Consider the following 15,533-nt stretch of genomic DNA (forward strand, 5'->3'; position numbering starts at 1 on the left):
ACTCCTTAAACTTCCTCTTGACGATGCGTATAATTTGGCTGACAATACGCACGGATCTTAAACCAAGAATGGCCGCCACCCTGCCAGCAGACATCCATTTTGTCCCAGATGTATCCCTCAGGTCACAAACTTTGCCAATTCCTCCTTGAGTAAATTTCCTAATCAAAGTCGGACTATGAGGAATGCATGGAAAAAAACCGTTATAGAAAATAGGCTCTTGGATAAACATCCGGCAATTATAAGCCTCAAGGCAACGATGAACCCCAAAACCTTTCCAAACTCTCAGCAAACCCTGATAAAAAATTGGGATTGAAACTAAGCTGACACGGTCAAGGTTCACCAGGAACAAGTGCCTATCATAACACAGGCCTCCCGCTTGTTGCAACAAGCAAAACGCAAATGAGCGCCAGGGCAGCTCTTCAGCATACAACAGACGTTGCACAGACTGTAGGCGAAAAGCCATAAGCCGGGTGGACACATCCACAATTCCATGTCCACCCTCCTTCCGAGGATGGTACAGTATTTGCGGCCGAAGCCAGTGGTATCCATTCCAAAAGAAATTGACCAAGACCCGCTGGATGGCTGGTATCATCTCCTTGGGTGGCTGCAAGGCAATTAGTTTATGCCATAATCTTGCTGCTATCAAGTTATTTATAACAAGAGTGCGGCCTTTGTAAGAAAGAGATCGCAGCAGTCCTTCCCATCGTTTCAACCGGTGTGTAATTTGTTCAATCATTCCTTCCCAGTTCTTCATTTCTACTTCCTGGTTGCCGAGATAGACACCAAGATATTTGACCCCATCTGTTTTCCACTCTAAATTATGTGGGAGTGACGGTGGCAGTGTTAAAGAAAGGTTATCTGAACCGCACCATAAGGCTACACTCTTGCCCCAATTTACTTTGGCAGAAGAGGCTGCAGAGTAGTCTTTAAGGCAACGCTGCACCGCAGCAACACTACTTGGGCCTTTAATCAGAACACATACATCATCAGCATAAGCTGTGACCACAAATCTTGAACTAAAAACGGCTCCCACATCCTGAGTTATTCGCTGCCTGATGGATGCTAAGAGTGGTTCAAGGGCAATTATATACAGAAGTCCAGAAAGGGGACAACCTTGACGGATACCCCGTCGGAAAGGAAAAGGGGGACATAAACTATTGTTTACTTTCATCATGCAGAAGGTGTTAGTGTATAACAGCTTAACATAGGAAATGAAAGTTTTGCCAAAACCCATCCGCTCCAGAACAGAAAACAAATATGTATGATCAACACGATCAAAAGCCTTTGTTTGGTCAAGAAACAACAACCCAAAACTGGCACGCAAGTACTTATTACAAGAAATAATATCCCTTATCAAAAAAATATTGTCATAAATTGACCTTCCTGGTACACAGTAGGTTTGGTCAGGGTGCACAATAGAGCTGATCACAGTTCCCAAACGGTTTGCTAAAGCCTTTGACAAAAGCTTGTAATCCGCACACAGCAATGAGACAGGCCGCCAGTTCTCGACTAGTTGAGTGTCCCCAGCCTTTGGCAACAGGCACATGACTGCTCTTCTGCAGGACAGGGGAAGCTCTCCAACATGAAGGCATTCATCAAATACCTCAAGCAGGTCAGGTCCCACAAGTTTCCAAAAAGTCTTATAGAACTCTCCAGGCAAACCATCAATCCCAGAGGCTTTACCATCCTTCAAGCTCCGCATAGCAGTTTCAAGTTCAGCAGCCGAAACTGACATGTTCAATGTGCGTTGCTGGTCCTCCTCAAGTCTTGGAAGCCCAGTCGTCAGCTCCTGCAAGATCTCATTACTTATGCTCTGGGGGGAGTACAAGTTTGTATAAAAACCCTTCAAAACAGACTTAATCTCCTGTTGGGAGGTCACTATTGACCCATTAGCAGCACGTAGCCCGTGAATCTGTTGTGCTTTTTTGACAGAGTTCTCCAAACTAAAGAAGTCCTTATTTGGCATATCCAAAGTCAAGTAACTCATCCTCATACGCACCAAGGTACCCATTGCCTGCTGCCTCACCATTTCGGTCAGTAACGACCTTTTTGTCCATAGTAACTGATCATATCCCAAATCTTTCCCAGCCCCATTACGATTCTGTTCTAATTCTGCAATTTCGGCCTTTAATGAGTCAACTGAGAGACTTTGCATTTTAGTAGTAAACAGACTATACTGTTGACAAAACGTTTTAACTTGACACTTTGCAAGGTCCCACCATATGCGAAGGTTGGCATGCTCAAGCTTAGAGGACCGGATTTTCCCCCACACTGTTTGGAAGGCATCTTCAAATTTCTTATCACTTAACAACCGAGTATTGAGTGACCAGTACGCGCTACCTCCTGATGTCTGGGGTAATTTAAAGGACATTGCCACTAAATTATGATCTGAAAACCCTGTTGGGAGTATTTGGGTAGTGGACACCACATTCAGCATTGGCTTATTGATATAGATCCTGTCCAGCCTTGCCCTTGATATGACGCCATCATGACATCTGCACCATGTGTAGGCCCGTGAAGTTGGATGCTGCAACCTCCACACATCCTCAAAACAATAGTTCTTGATGAGGCTCGCTAACACCTTTGCAGAAGCGCCGTGGGGTTCATGTCCATTCCTGTCAACTGAAGGATCAATTGTACAGTTAAAGTCCCCTGCGATACAGGTGAGAGCAGCTGGATCCAGCCCCTCTACAAAGTCCCGCAATGTGGAAAAGAATGTTCTTCTTTCTATAGGTTCACTTGGTGCATACACATTTACTATAATAAGCTTTTGTGTATTGCAGTAGAACTCCACCGCTATCAAATGTGCCTTATGGACCTCCCTATAAATAACACTCTGAGTGGGAAGCCTGGGACTTAAGGCGATGGCAACACCCGCCTTGGGTGTGGAAACCCCACTCAGCCACCATTGCCCTTTAAAGAGTTTACACCATTCAGCTGCCAAATTGTTTGTGGCATGGGTCTCTTGCAATAGAATGACATCTGCTTTTACCCTCTCCAATTGCCTGGATTGCTTGAATTTTTCGTAAGGGGGCACATCCCCCATTGATGTTCAGGGAGGCAATATGTATTTCTCGCATTGTCATTCTAAGGTGGTAGCTCACCGTCCGCCTGCAATTCCTTATTCGCCTTTGTTACTGCTTTACGAAGACGTTGAAATTGAGGCTCCGAGAGCATGGGGTCATTTTTCTGTAAAAGAGGTTTCGAAACCTTAATGAAAGCTTGAACATCAGGGAAATGATCTCTAATTACAACATGACGTTGTCTAAACGTTTCGTTTAAGAAATCAATGACCTTCCCTTTTGTCACCTCTGCTTGCCTCACCTGCTCCTTCTGAGACACACTCAGGGCAGCAAGACTGCATCCTTCATCAGCCTCGACCCCACTCTCACCCAGTGGTGTGTCAGGCACTGGCACCTCATCTGTGTCATTGTCACCATGGTATTTTTGTTGCGTCTGCATGGCACCAACTACCCCATCGTTGTTGTCTGCCACCGACTTATCAATCTCTTTCTCATCATCTTCCGTTGAGATGAGGGTCCTTAACTGCTCGTCGCATGGTGCAGGGGTGTCCACCATCACACACGGTGACACGCTCGGTAATGCTTCGATTCTCTTCATCCTGTGAAATGGGCAGATTCCCATCTCTACCTATTGCATTACCATTTTGCTCATGGTCATCAGGTTGGTCTGTATTACCATCTTCCTGCACGAGAACCATTTTGTTTCCTTTTCCTCCATTCTCATCGCTCGCAAGAGAGCGTTTCAAGTTTCTCCTCGACTCGGTCTCCATCAGCTTCACCTCCTCGAAGTCCCTTTGTTCTTGAGGTTGCAGCCTCTCCTCCACATATGGTTGCTCCACTACCGTATGGGCTTCTCCACCAGCACCACTGTCACCCGCACCCTCGTATTCCGGTGTTGACCTTTTTTCGACACCTGGCTCATCTACAGGGTCGTTCAAGTCATTTACAGGGGGAGGGGGGGCTGCCCCAGCTGCTGTGGCATAACTCTTCCTCACATCAGGACAATACTGCCGAGTGTGTCCGTATGCCCCACATGTATAGCAAATCAAGGTCTCAGTAGCTGCAAAGATCCGGTAATCATGATCTCCTATTTTAAAATTTATAGATATGTTCAGCTGTTTTGCCTCATCCTTTAGTACGACGAAACAAAAACGTCTAAACGACTCTACATGCTTCAGCCTTCCGTTCCTGGTTCGCAGGGGGACCGTGATAATTCGTGAGACGACAGTCCCATGCTCCCCTAATTTACGTAGGATTTCTTCATTCCTCAGAAAGGGCGGAACGTTACTTAAAATAACTTTAACCGCCGGCGTGTCCATGGACGATACCGGGACAAATTGGTCGTTCCCCAACGTTAACCCGTTTTGCACCACGATGTCTGCAAGGCTAACTTGTGACACGAAAACCACCACTTTGTGGTTCATTCGAGACGCAGCACGAATGTTATTTACCCCGATCAAATCCCCGATTGCAAGTAGAACATCGTCCATTTGCACGTCTTCCGGCGGAACAAGGCACAGCCCGTGCTTACGCGATAACACCTCATCACTAACACGATCAGCAGTCCTTTGACTATTCCTATTAGCCATTTATCGGCAATAAACTAAACAAACTGAACAGTAACAATGCAATAAACTAACCAAACAAATCAAAATTAGTTAAATAAGTAAATAAATAAATAAATAATCGGCACGATATAACCAACCCACGTTATAAATTAATACAGGTGGCTAACCGTTACCGTGCTGTCTCTCTCTCCCTCTCTTGTCTCAAGAGCAGAAGGGAAACACGGAGAAAACTTCACAAACTCGTACAAGGACACAAATGGAGTGAAAGGAGGATAGGAAAGACCACCAACACAGCACCGTACTCACAGCTCAACACCCACAGCCGCCATGATTACCACACCCACGCACGACTCACAACCATGAGAGAGAGAGAGAGAGAGAGAGAGAGAGAGAGAGAGAGAGAGAGAGAGAGAGAGAAAGAGAGTGAGAGAGAGAGAGAGAGACTTTTGTCCTTTTATTATAAAAGTATAAACCAAAAGTATTCCAACTCCACTTTACATACAAATCACAACCTCATTTCCAATGCATTTGCACAAAACACCCCCCATGCCCCATAACTCTTCAAACACAAGAAGGTTCCCCATGCTTACATGATAAGCATGTTCTAGCTTTATACGTGCTGACACCATCCCTATAAAACAAAAAAGTGCATTTTCATTTTTTCCACTACCGAATCTGGCTTTTCTGGTTTTATAAATTGCAAGCTTAGCAATTCCAAGCAAAAAATTCAAAAGCAAAATCACAGAGTTTTTCCTAGTAGTACATGCAAGTCCGTAAACAAAGATTGTAACAGAAAAAACAATTTTGAATTTACAAAAGATTCGGCTCAGATACAGAAACAGAGATGACAATCTCTTGCACTCAATAAACGCATGATACAAATGTTCAACATTACCACAAAAAGGACATAAATTAGACACAGCAGGGTTAAACTTCTGAACTAACACCTGTGTGGTCAGGGCGTGATGGACCAGTCTCCAATTTAGGTCTCCTGTATGTCCGACAGTAGGACACGTACATTTCATCCCAATTTGGAGTAAGAAAAGCTCCTGCAGGTAAAAGCTCTTTCCACTTGTTTTTTAAGGGTGCTGCACAGCCCGGTAAGCACACCTCTAGACAAAGTTTATACATTGCCCTTTTCCCCATTATGTGGAACACACCAGATTCTTCGCTGTCAGAGGAAAACACACCATGTTGTTCCTGGGCAGTGACTGAGAGTGAGGGGGAAGGTTAAACGAAAATCTACTTCCTCATTTACCCCATTCCACCCAATATTGAAATCTAAAAAAGTCTGGGATACAGTCTTTATGACCTTGCTCACTATTCTAATTGAACGCAAGCCAATTTTTCCAGAAACAGTGCTGGCAGACAACCATCGCTTCAAGGATAGCTCCATAAGATCTCGCACTTTATTAATCCCATTGTTCGTAAAATGTTCCATAAAAGCTTGGCTGGTAGATATTTCAGCGAATAATGAGTTTTGGAACAATGGCTCATGCACAAACTTCCTGGGATCGTAAGAGATCTCCAACCGCTGCACTCCTAGAGCTTGCCAGGCGTTCAGGAGAGACCGATGAATTGCAGGGAGCCGAGCCCTGTCGACCTGCTTCAAGTCCATAAGGAAGAGTTCCCGGTCATAGACCATTCCACCTACTTGCCTGAGCATGGTATTTGTGAGAGGACGCCAGGGCACAACATCGCTGTATAGCAGACGTTTTATTGTCATTAGCCGAAAAGCCATTATTCGACTATGGATGTGCACCAGGTTTTGACCACCTGAATTACGTGGTCTGCACAGCACATCTGGCTTAAGCCAGTGGTGGCCTCCCCAGAAGAAGTCAACTAGACCCCTCTGAATGTTGGTGATCAGAGCTTGAGGAGGCTGGAGTGCTATGATCTTATGCCAAGCGATTGGAAGCACCAGGTTGTTTATTATCGTTACCCGTGCCTTAAGTGACAAGATATGGAGCATCCCTTTCCACTTTGATCGTTTCTGCTTTATGTTATCGAGGAAACCATCCCAGTTTTTCTTCATATAGCTTGTAGTTCCCAAATGGATGCCTAAGTATTTAAACCCATCCGTTTTCCATAACATTCCTCCTGTAAGAGTTGGGGGAACCATATGTGAAGCATGTGACGCAGATAGGGTATCTGGGTACAGAGAAAGAGCTATGCTCTTGTTCCAATTTACTCTTGCTGATGAAGCAAGTTCAAATTTGGCGAAACACCGGGATAGCTCAAAAACATCTTCCTGGTTTTTTACCACAACACACAGGTCGTCTGCATATGCTGACGTAATAATTTTGGAATTGTTTGACAAGGACAAACCAGATAAGGTGGTACGAAGGAGAGCCAGTCAAGGTTCGATGGACAGTGTGTACAACATGCCTGACAGAGGACAGCCCTGACGGATGCCACACTGAAAGGGGAAAGGACGACACAGACTATTATTTACTTTTAGCAGGCATGATACATTGTTGTATAAAAGTTTTATGCAAGAAATGAATTTTTCTCCAAATCCTGCTTTCGTAATAACTGCAAACAAAAATGAGTGATCCACACTGTCAAAAGCTTTCTCCTGATCAAGGAGTAATAACCCAAAAGTGTGCGATGCAGTTTGACCGATAGTAATCAAGTCTCTAACCAAGAAAATACTGTCATACATGGATCATTCAGGTATGCAATACGTTTGGTCATTCCCAACTAAGAAAGAGATGACCTTTTTAAGACGCATTGCAAGCATTTTTGACACAATCTTATAGTCAGTATGTAACAATGACACAGGCCGCCAGTTTGTAATCTGCTGCAAATCCCCTTTCTTGGGAAGAAGACACAAGACAGCTCTTCTGCAGCTCAGGGGCAATTCCCCCTGATTTAGGCTCTCGTGAAAAATCTCAATTAAAGCAGGGCCCAGAACATTCCAAAAAACTTTGTAAAATTCAGCAGGAAGTCCGACAATCCCGGGGGCCTTGCCGTCTTCGAGTTGTTTCACTGCTGTTGTGAGCTCCTCCAGAGAAATGTCACATTCCAGTTGGAGTTGCTGCTCTTCAGAAAGAGATGGGAGAAGTTCAATCATCTCATTTGCCATCGTTTTATCCACCGTTCTTGGAGTAAACAAGTTTGAGTAAAACTCTTGCGGTGAATGTTTAATGTCACTCTGGCAAGTCAGAACACCGTCGGAAGAGCATAGACTGAATCTGCCGAGAAGTGTTGGCGGCCTTCTGCATTTTGAAGAAATCTTTGTTTGGAGTCTCGAGGTGTATTATGCTCATCCGCAGGTGAATCATTGCTCCCGCCGCACGCTCTTTGACCAGTTCGGCCAGCAGGGTCTTTTTTCTATCAGCTGCTGATATTGGTCACTTCCCCCAAGATGTTCCAGCTTCTTGTTCATATTTAAGTACATCTGCTTTTAGAGCACTTATCAACCCAGACGTATTATTGGTGGCATACGAGCAATATTGTTGGCAGAAAATCCGAATTTGTGACTTGGTACAGTCCCACCACTGTCGCATATTGACTTAGGAAAACGTTTTCTTTTCTAATCCTTCCCATACCAGTCTGAAGGCATTTAAAAAATATTCATCTTGTAACAATTTCACATTGAAATTCCAGTGTACACTCTTACAGCAATGATAGGGTAACATACAATCCATTGCAATCATATGGTGATCAGAAAAGCCAGATGGAGTTATACATGTTCTCTTAAGCAGATTCACCATTCCTTGGTTCACGTACAATCTGTCCAGTCGACCCATGGTTAACTGGTTTTTTGCACAGCACACCCATGTATATTGACGGGTGTTTGGATTTTGTAATCGCCGTACATCTCTAAGTTTGTATTTTTTCACAAGTTGTGCCAAGGACTTTGCACTGGGTGGATGTGGCTCAGGAGTGTTCCTGTCCAGTCGAGGGTTGAGAGTGCAGTTATAGTCTCCTTCCATACAAATTAAACAAGTCAAATCAACAGTGCTTAAACAATCCGCTAATTTTGGAAGAAATAGAGCCCTTTCAGCACTGTCACTGGGGCAATACACATTAATAATGCTAACCTTTTGATTGCTGCTAATAAAATCCACCACCATCAAGAAACCCTTACAAATCTCTCTATAGTGAATCTCGGATGGTTGAAGGCGAGGATGCAAGATTATTGCCACCCCCGCAAAACTTTCTAAAATCCTGTTTTCTCTTTGTCATTATGGGGTATTGAGTGTAGATTGATGAGGGAAAAAATGAATTTAAACGATTTCAGCAGAAGGCTGCAACATAACAAAATGTGAAAAAAGTGAAGGGGTCTGAATACTTTCTGAATGCACTGTATATATATATATATATAAATTTTTAACAGGAAGTAAATTCCTGGGTGGGGTTCGTATGAAAAAATTCTGACTCAACCCAGGACTAGAACTCACGGACCTCATCACTTACGCGGTGCCAGCCCACTGAGCTATTGAGTCTTTGGGATATCTGTCGGGGTATATATATATATATATATACAAGAAAAGGTACCCGGTGTTGCAGAGTAGCTTCCCTGACAGGAATATTAAGAGAGGGGGGAAGAGGAGGGGAGGGGAAGAAAGGAGCGGGTATGGAGAGGAGCGGGAAAAGATGGAGGTATGGGGCAGAGAGGAGGAGGAGGTGAAGGGGGAAAGTGATGGGGAGGGGAGAGGGGTGGGGATATGGGAGGAAGGGGAGGGGGAGAGGAAGGATGGGGAGGTGGGAACAGGAGGAGGGGAGAACTGGGAGCAGGAGGAGTGTGAGTTATGACAAAACTTGGTGGATGTGTTGGTGTTGGGTCGGTGACAAGAACAAGCAAATTCGATTTTGGTTCAGGTCTGGATCCAGATTAGGCCTTTCTGTGGAATACAGAATGTAAAGTGTTCAACCTGGCAGAGGTATGCTCTCTGCGGAGTCCCATTCGAGTCAACAATGAATTGTTGATCTCAGCTGGAGAAGGGTGCGCATTTAAAGCATAACTTTCCGAAATGGAAAAAACAAACAAACAACACATCAAGATTGAGTGTCATATTGAAGCAATTACCGACAGTAAGGGTTCTAATGTTTTGCAAATCTTGTGTATTCACGAATTTGGTGATAAAACAGACACGATGAGTCCATGTTGGATCGCTTTCTGCAGCACACTCAATTCTGCTGCCCTCTGCTGTCGCACGACCATGGCACCACCATCGGTTCAGGATACACCTATATCCACATCACAACAGATCAGAAGCAGATGTGTAAAAGCCCCACAGAGGGATTGGCTTTGGAGCAGCCCCCCTGGTCAGAACTCTGTGCGCAAGCGCTTGCTGCAACTGTGAACCCTCACAACGGAATGAGATCCCGATGGGAAAATGCGCTGTAATCTCGTAATCAACCCTCGTTCTCTCCCAGGATGTCATCACCCGAACATTGTCACACGCGGGACGCTTCCCTGAACTAAACCGTCGCCATGTATTTTCTGGTTATAAAAAAATTAATTGTAAAGTAAATTTATATTTAATTGTTGTAGCTGTGATTGCTGAGAATGTAAATGATCGGATTTCAAGCATTAATTTTAATGAAGTTCTTATTTGAATTATAAGTTGGCCAGTTTGGTGTTCACATCTGAGCATTTTCCTCATGCTTTTCCTCATTTTCCAGGTTCAAATGCCACATCCCATGTCGATTCATTCATTTGTACACCTGTCCTTGTTATTTAATGTAAAAGCATAACCATATGTTTGGACATCGTAGAGGAAAGCCCACTCGCCTTTGAACTGTTTTGCCTGGGTTTGAATCTCGACCCAAATCGAAACTGTCAGCCTGGTGTTTTACATGCGGTGTAATCCATCAATTTGTGCGCCATCCTGTTGGAAGAACGTTAAGCCAGAGGACGCTGCCATCACTGGACGTTAAAGATCACTCGTTGGCTTTCGTCTATCGTGAAGTCCCTGAACATATTCCGAATTCTTACCCAAAACACCAGTCAAATTCAAGTCTGTCCTGCCGGTTTGACATACACAGGCCAGAAGAGAGAGAGAGAGAGAGAGAGAGAGAGAGAGAGAGAGAGAGAGAGAGAGAGAGAGAGAGAGAGAGAGAGGACTTTGACTTTTGAGTCCCTTTTTTTTTTTTTTTTTTTCTTTTTTTTTGGTATACAAGATCGAGGCTCGTGAAAGAGCGAACATTAATCACACAGAAAGACAAACAGACACATAAAACAAATAACATCGGGAGCGGTAGACAAGATGGGGAGAGAGGGGGAAGGACACAAACACAACATTTGAGAGCAGGGACCGAGAGACATGGAGACATCGAGAGATCTGTGGGAGGGAGAGGGCTTTGGGGGGGAGGCATGTGAAGGGGGGGAGGCATGTGAAGGGGGGGGGGGTGGGAGAGGTATAAACATATGGACACTGCCAGGATTTCCAGGAAATAAGTTGGAATTTCAAACAAGGTGGATCTGGGGTGAATTAGTGGGGGTAGAAAAGATCAAGGTTATGGATGGGGGAAGATAAGAGATGGTGGTGAACAGCTGTTTTAAAGACCTGGAGGGAGGAGAGGGATTGAAGGGAGTGTGGGAGTTTGTTCCACAGGCGGGAGAAAAGAGGAATGAAAGAGTGAAGGTGAGCAGAGAGCCGAGATTTCGGCAGTTTAACCATCAGAGGGTTGCAGGCAGATCTTGTGCGACCTGTAGGAATATTTGGGGGACAGAGCACAGAGAGAGCTGGGGGAGCAAGGCCGGAGAGGAGTCGGTAGAAGACAGAAAGACCACCTACCTGCCTGCGGTGAGTGAGTGAAAGGCCCTCAGAGATAGCTTCATCGCGGGAGATTCCAATGATTTTGAAAGCTTTGGATTCAACAGCGTGAAGCCGAGCCAGGTGTGAGGCAGGAGCACCAGCCCATAGGGGAGAACTTCAAAACCCTTTATTACAAAAATACAAAAAGTAATAATATACATGTTTTACAATCAAATCAATAATGCCAAAAAGAAGAAACACCCAATGATCATCAAATAAAAGAAACATAATCAGCATCTCATAACAGCATTTTCAATTCGTTTTCTTCAACCTCACAAAAACCACCGACACACCAAGTATCAATAAAGTTTTGAAGATTTCCGGCCTCGTTGGAAAAGGTAAACTCAAGGTTCAATCTTGCTGAGACCAATGCATTAAAAGTATAACATAGGAGAGAGAGGGGAGAGAGGATAGAGAAGAGAAGGAGAGAGGGGAAGAGAGAGGAGAGAGAGGAGAGAGAGGGGAGAGAGGAGAGAGAGGAGAGAGGAGAGAGGGGAGATAGGAGAGAGGGGAGAGAGGAGAGAGAGGGGAGAGAGGAGAGAGAGGGGAGAGAGAGGGGAGAGAGAGGGGAGAGAGGAGAGAGAGGGGAGAGAGGAGAGAGAGGGGGGAGAGAGGAGAGAGAGGGGAGAGAGAGCGGAGAGAGGAGAGAGAGGGGAGAGAGGAGAGAGAGGGGAGAGAGAGGAGAGAGAGGGGAGAGAGAGGAGAGAGAGGAGAGAGAGGAGAGAGCGGGGAGAGAGGGGAGAGAGGTGAGAGATGAGAGAGATGAGAGAGAGAGGAGAGAGAGGGGAGAGAGAGGGGAGAGAGGAGAGAGAGGAGAGAGAGGGGAGAGAGGAGAGAGAGGATAGAGAGGGGGGAGAGAGGAGAGAGAGGGGGAGAAGGGGAGAGGGGGGAGAGAGGAGAGAGAGGGGAGAGAGGGGAGAGAGGGGAGAGAGGGGGAAGAGGAGAGAGAGGGGGGAGAGAGGAGAGAGAGGGGAGAGAGGAGAGAGAGGGGAGAGAGAGGGGAGAGAGAGGGGAGAGAGGAGAGAGAGGAGAGAGAGGGGAGAGAGGAGAGAGAGGATAGAGAGGGGGGAGAGAGGAGAGAGAGGAGAGAGAGGGGGAGAAGGGGAGAGGGGGGAGAGAGGAGAGAGAGGGGAGAGAGGGGAGAGAGGGGAGAGAGGAGAGAGAGGGGAGAGAGGGGAGAGAGGGGAGAGAGGGGAAAGAGGAGAGAGAGGGGGGAGAGAGGAGAGAGAGGGGAGAGAGGGGAGAGAGGGGAGAGAGGAGAGAGAGGGGGAGAGGAGAGAGAGAGGAGAGAGAGGGGAGAGAGGAGAGAGAGAGTAGGGAGAGAGGAGAGAGAGAGTAGAGAGAGGGGAGAGAGGAGAGAGAGAGGAGAGAGAGGGGAGAGAGGAGAGAGAGTAGAGAGAGGGGAGAGAGGAGAGAGATGAGAGAGAGAGGAGAGAGGAGAGTGAAGAGAAGGAGAAGGAGAAGAAGAGAGAGGAAAGATAGATAGACAGATCCTCTTGGTTTTATTCTAAATGCACAATTGCTACATCAAGTGTAAGACAATGTAGAAAAGAATGCGGAATATACAGGACTTTGTTTCTTCCTCTAAAGCACAGGACAAAGTCCAAAAATGCTACATTGATTGCTGCCTAACCATGTGACCTTAGGTATTGATAAAATATTTGTGAAGTTGAATGCCTTTCCAACCTCAAACTTTTTCAAAACAGCATCCATATCCACGAAGGCCAGCAGCCCCATTCACTGCACTTACAGTCACTCGCTATACCCATTTAATAATCATTACAAGTGCAAAGAGAACGGACCGGGTTATTCACAAAACATTCTTCTGACGATTCAGAACTTTGTCTCATCGTTCAACAGGACACACAAACAGCCCGACATTCAAATATTTCCATAAGATGTTGTGACAAATGTTATCAGGAGTCCAAATACCTTTGGTGGAGAAAACAAGTTGGTAAAAAAACTACCGCGAAAACAATCAACAAGGGACGAACGAAAAACAAGTATGGTTATTTTGGGGTAAGGGAAGAGGATAGGTGGTGGAGGTGGAGGAGGGGAGGTTGCTGTGGGGTTTGGCTTCATGAGGCTTGGAGCATTGGTTTGTCCTGGGTCTTCTGTGTGGTTCGACCTGCAATGCGCATGTATCAAGTTGCTAGGTTTCGACAAATACTTTTATGAGTTTACATCAACTTGTTGAACCCTTCACAGTTCGTTCAGAGAGTCGTGCGGTTTTCTTACGAAGTGATGTCGCCATAATTATACAGCGGCGTAAAATGAAAGTTGATGGAACATTTCAAACTAGAACAGCACTAGGTAGACAGCATACCTCCACCAGGCTGAACAGGTTACACTTCGTATCACACTGATACGGATGGATCTGGGTTCGAGCCTGAACCAAAATCTAATTTTCTTGTCCTTCTCACCAAACCAACTCATCCACCAAGTTTTGTCATAAGTCATCCACAACTTCTTGAAATATCATGCTATATATCGTTTTTGGCCATATCACTCAATAGCGAAGAATCACTTTGAGAAATTAAAAAATAAATTCTCGTATCCGTATCCAAAATCGAATCGATTGGTCCTTGTCACATACCCGACCTCTCCATCAAGTTTCGTCCAAATCCATCAAAAACGTTTTGAGATAGGGTACACATTATACCCCCATCTCTCAATGGTGAAGAATCACTCAAGAATTTCTCAGATCCGGATCTTCACCAAAATCGAATCATTTCGTCCTTGTCACATACCCGACCTCTCCATCAAGTTTCGTCCGAATCCATCAAAAACGTTTTGAGATATCATGATATATACATTATACCCCCATCTCTCAATGGTGAAGAATCACTCAAGAATTTCTCAGATCCTGATCTTCACCAAAATCGAATCATTTCGTCCTTGTCACATACCCGACCTCTCCATCAAGTTTCGTCCGAATCCATCAAAAACGTTTTGAGATATCATGATATATACATTACACCTCCATCTCTCAATGGTGAAGAATCACTCAAGAAATTCTCAGATCCGGATCTTCACCAAAATCGAATCATTTCATCCTTGTCACATACCCGACCTCTCCATCAAGTTTCGTCCGAATCCATCAAAAACGTTTCGAGATATCATGATATATACATTATACCCCCATCTCTCAATGGTGAAGAATCACTCAAGAATTTCTCAGATCCTGATCTTCACCAAAATCGAATCATTTCGTCCTTGTCACATACCGACCTCTCCATCAAGTTTCGTCCGAATCCATCAAAAACGGTTTGAGATATCATGATATATACATTATACCCCCATCTCTCAATGGTGAAGAATCACTCAAGAAATTCTCAGATCCGGATCTTCACCAAAATCGAATCATTTCGTCCCTGTCACATACCCGACCTCTCCATCAAGTTTCGTCCGAATCCATCGTAAACGTTTCGAGATATCATGATATATACATTATACCCCCATCTCTCAATGGTGAAGAATCACTCAAGTAATTCTCAGATCCGGATCTTCACCAAAATCGAATCATTTCGTCCTTGTCACATACCCGACCTCTCCGTCAGATTTCGTCCGAATCCATCCAAAACTTTTTGAGATATCATGGTATATACATTATACCCCCATCTCTCAATGGTGAAGAATCACTCAAGTAATTCTCAGATCCTGATCTTCACCAAAATCGAATCATTTCGTCCTTGTCACATACCCGACCTCTCCATCAAGTTTCGTCCGAATCCATCAAAAACGGTTTGAGATATCATGATATATACATTATACCCCCATCTCTCAATGGTGAAGAATCACTCAAGAAATTCTCAGATCCTGATCTTCACCAAAATCGAATCATTTCGTCCTTGTCACATACCCGACCTCTCCATCAAGTTTCGTCCGAATCCATCAAAAACGGTTTGAGATATCATGATATATACATTATACCCCCATCTCTCAATGGTGAAGAATCACTCAAGTAATTCTCAGATCCTGATCTTCACCAAAATCGAATCATTTCGTCCTTGTCACATACCCGACCTCTCCATCAAGTTTCATCCGAATCCATCAAAAACGTTTTGAGATATTATGATATATACATTATACCCCCATCTCTCAATGGTGAAGAATCACTCAAGAATTTCTCAGATCCTGATCTTCACCAAAATCGAATCATTTCGTCC

General features: G+C 44.8%; 1 long non-coding RNA gene across 2 annotated transcripts in view; it reads right to left on the reverse strand.

The window, feature by feature from the left end:
* LOC137436514 (uncharacterized) overlaps nucleotides 1–13,399 on the reverse strand; it is a 33,649-nt gene extending 20,250 nt beyond the window's left edge. For both annotated transcript variants that reach the window (XR_013624927.1, XR_013624926.1), the window contains exon 1: nucleotides 13,297–13,399. This is a non-coding gene — a long non-coding RNA (uncharacterized LOC137436514). The remainder of the gene's footprint in view (nucleotides 1–13,296) is intronic.
* Nucleotides 13,400–15,533: the final 2,134 nt, after the last annotated feature.

This window comes from Myxine glutinosa, chromosome 11, assembly GCF_964187855.1.
Source record: "Myxine glutinosa chromosome 11, kmMyxGlut1.1, whole genome shotgun sequence".
Classification (NCBI taxonomy): Eukaryota; Metazoa; Chordata; class Myxini; order Myxiniformes; family Myxinidae; genus Myxine; species Myxine glutinosa.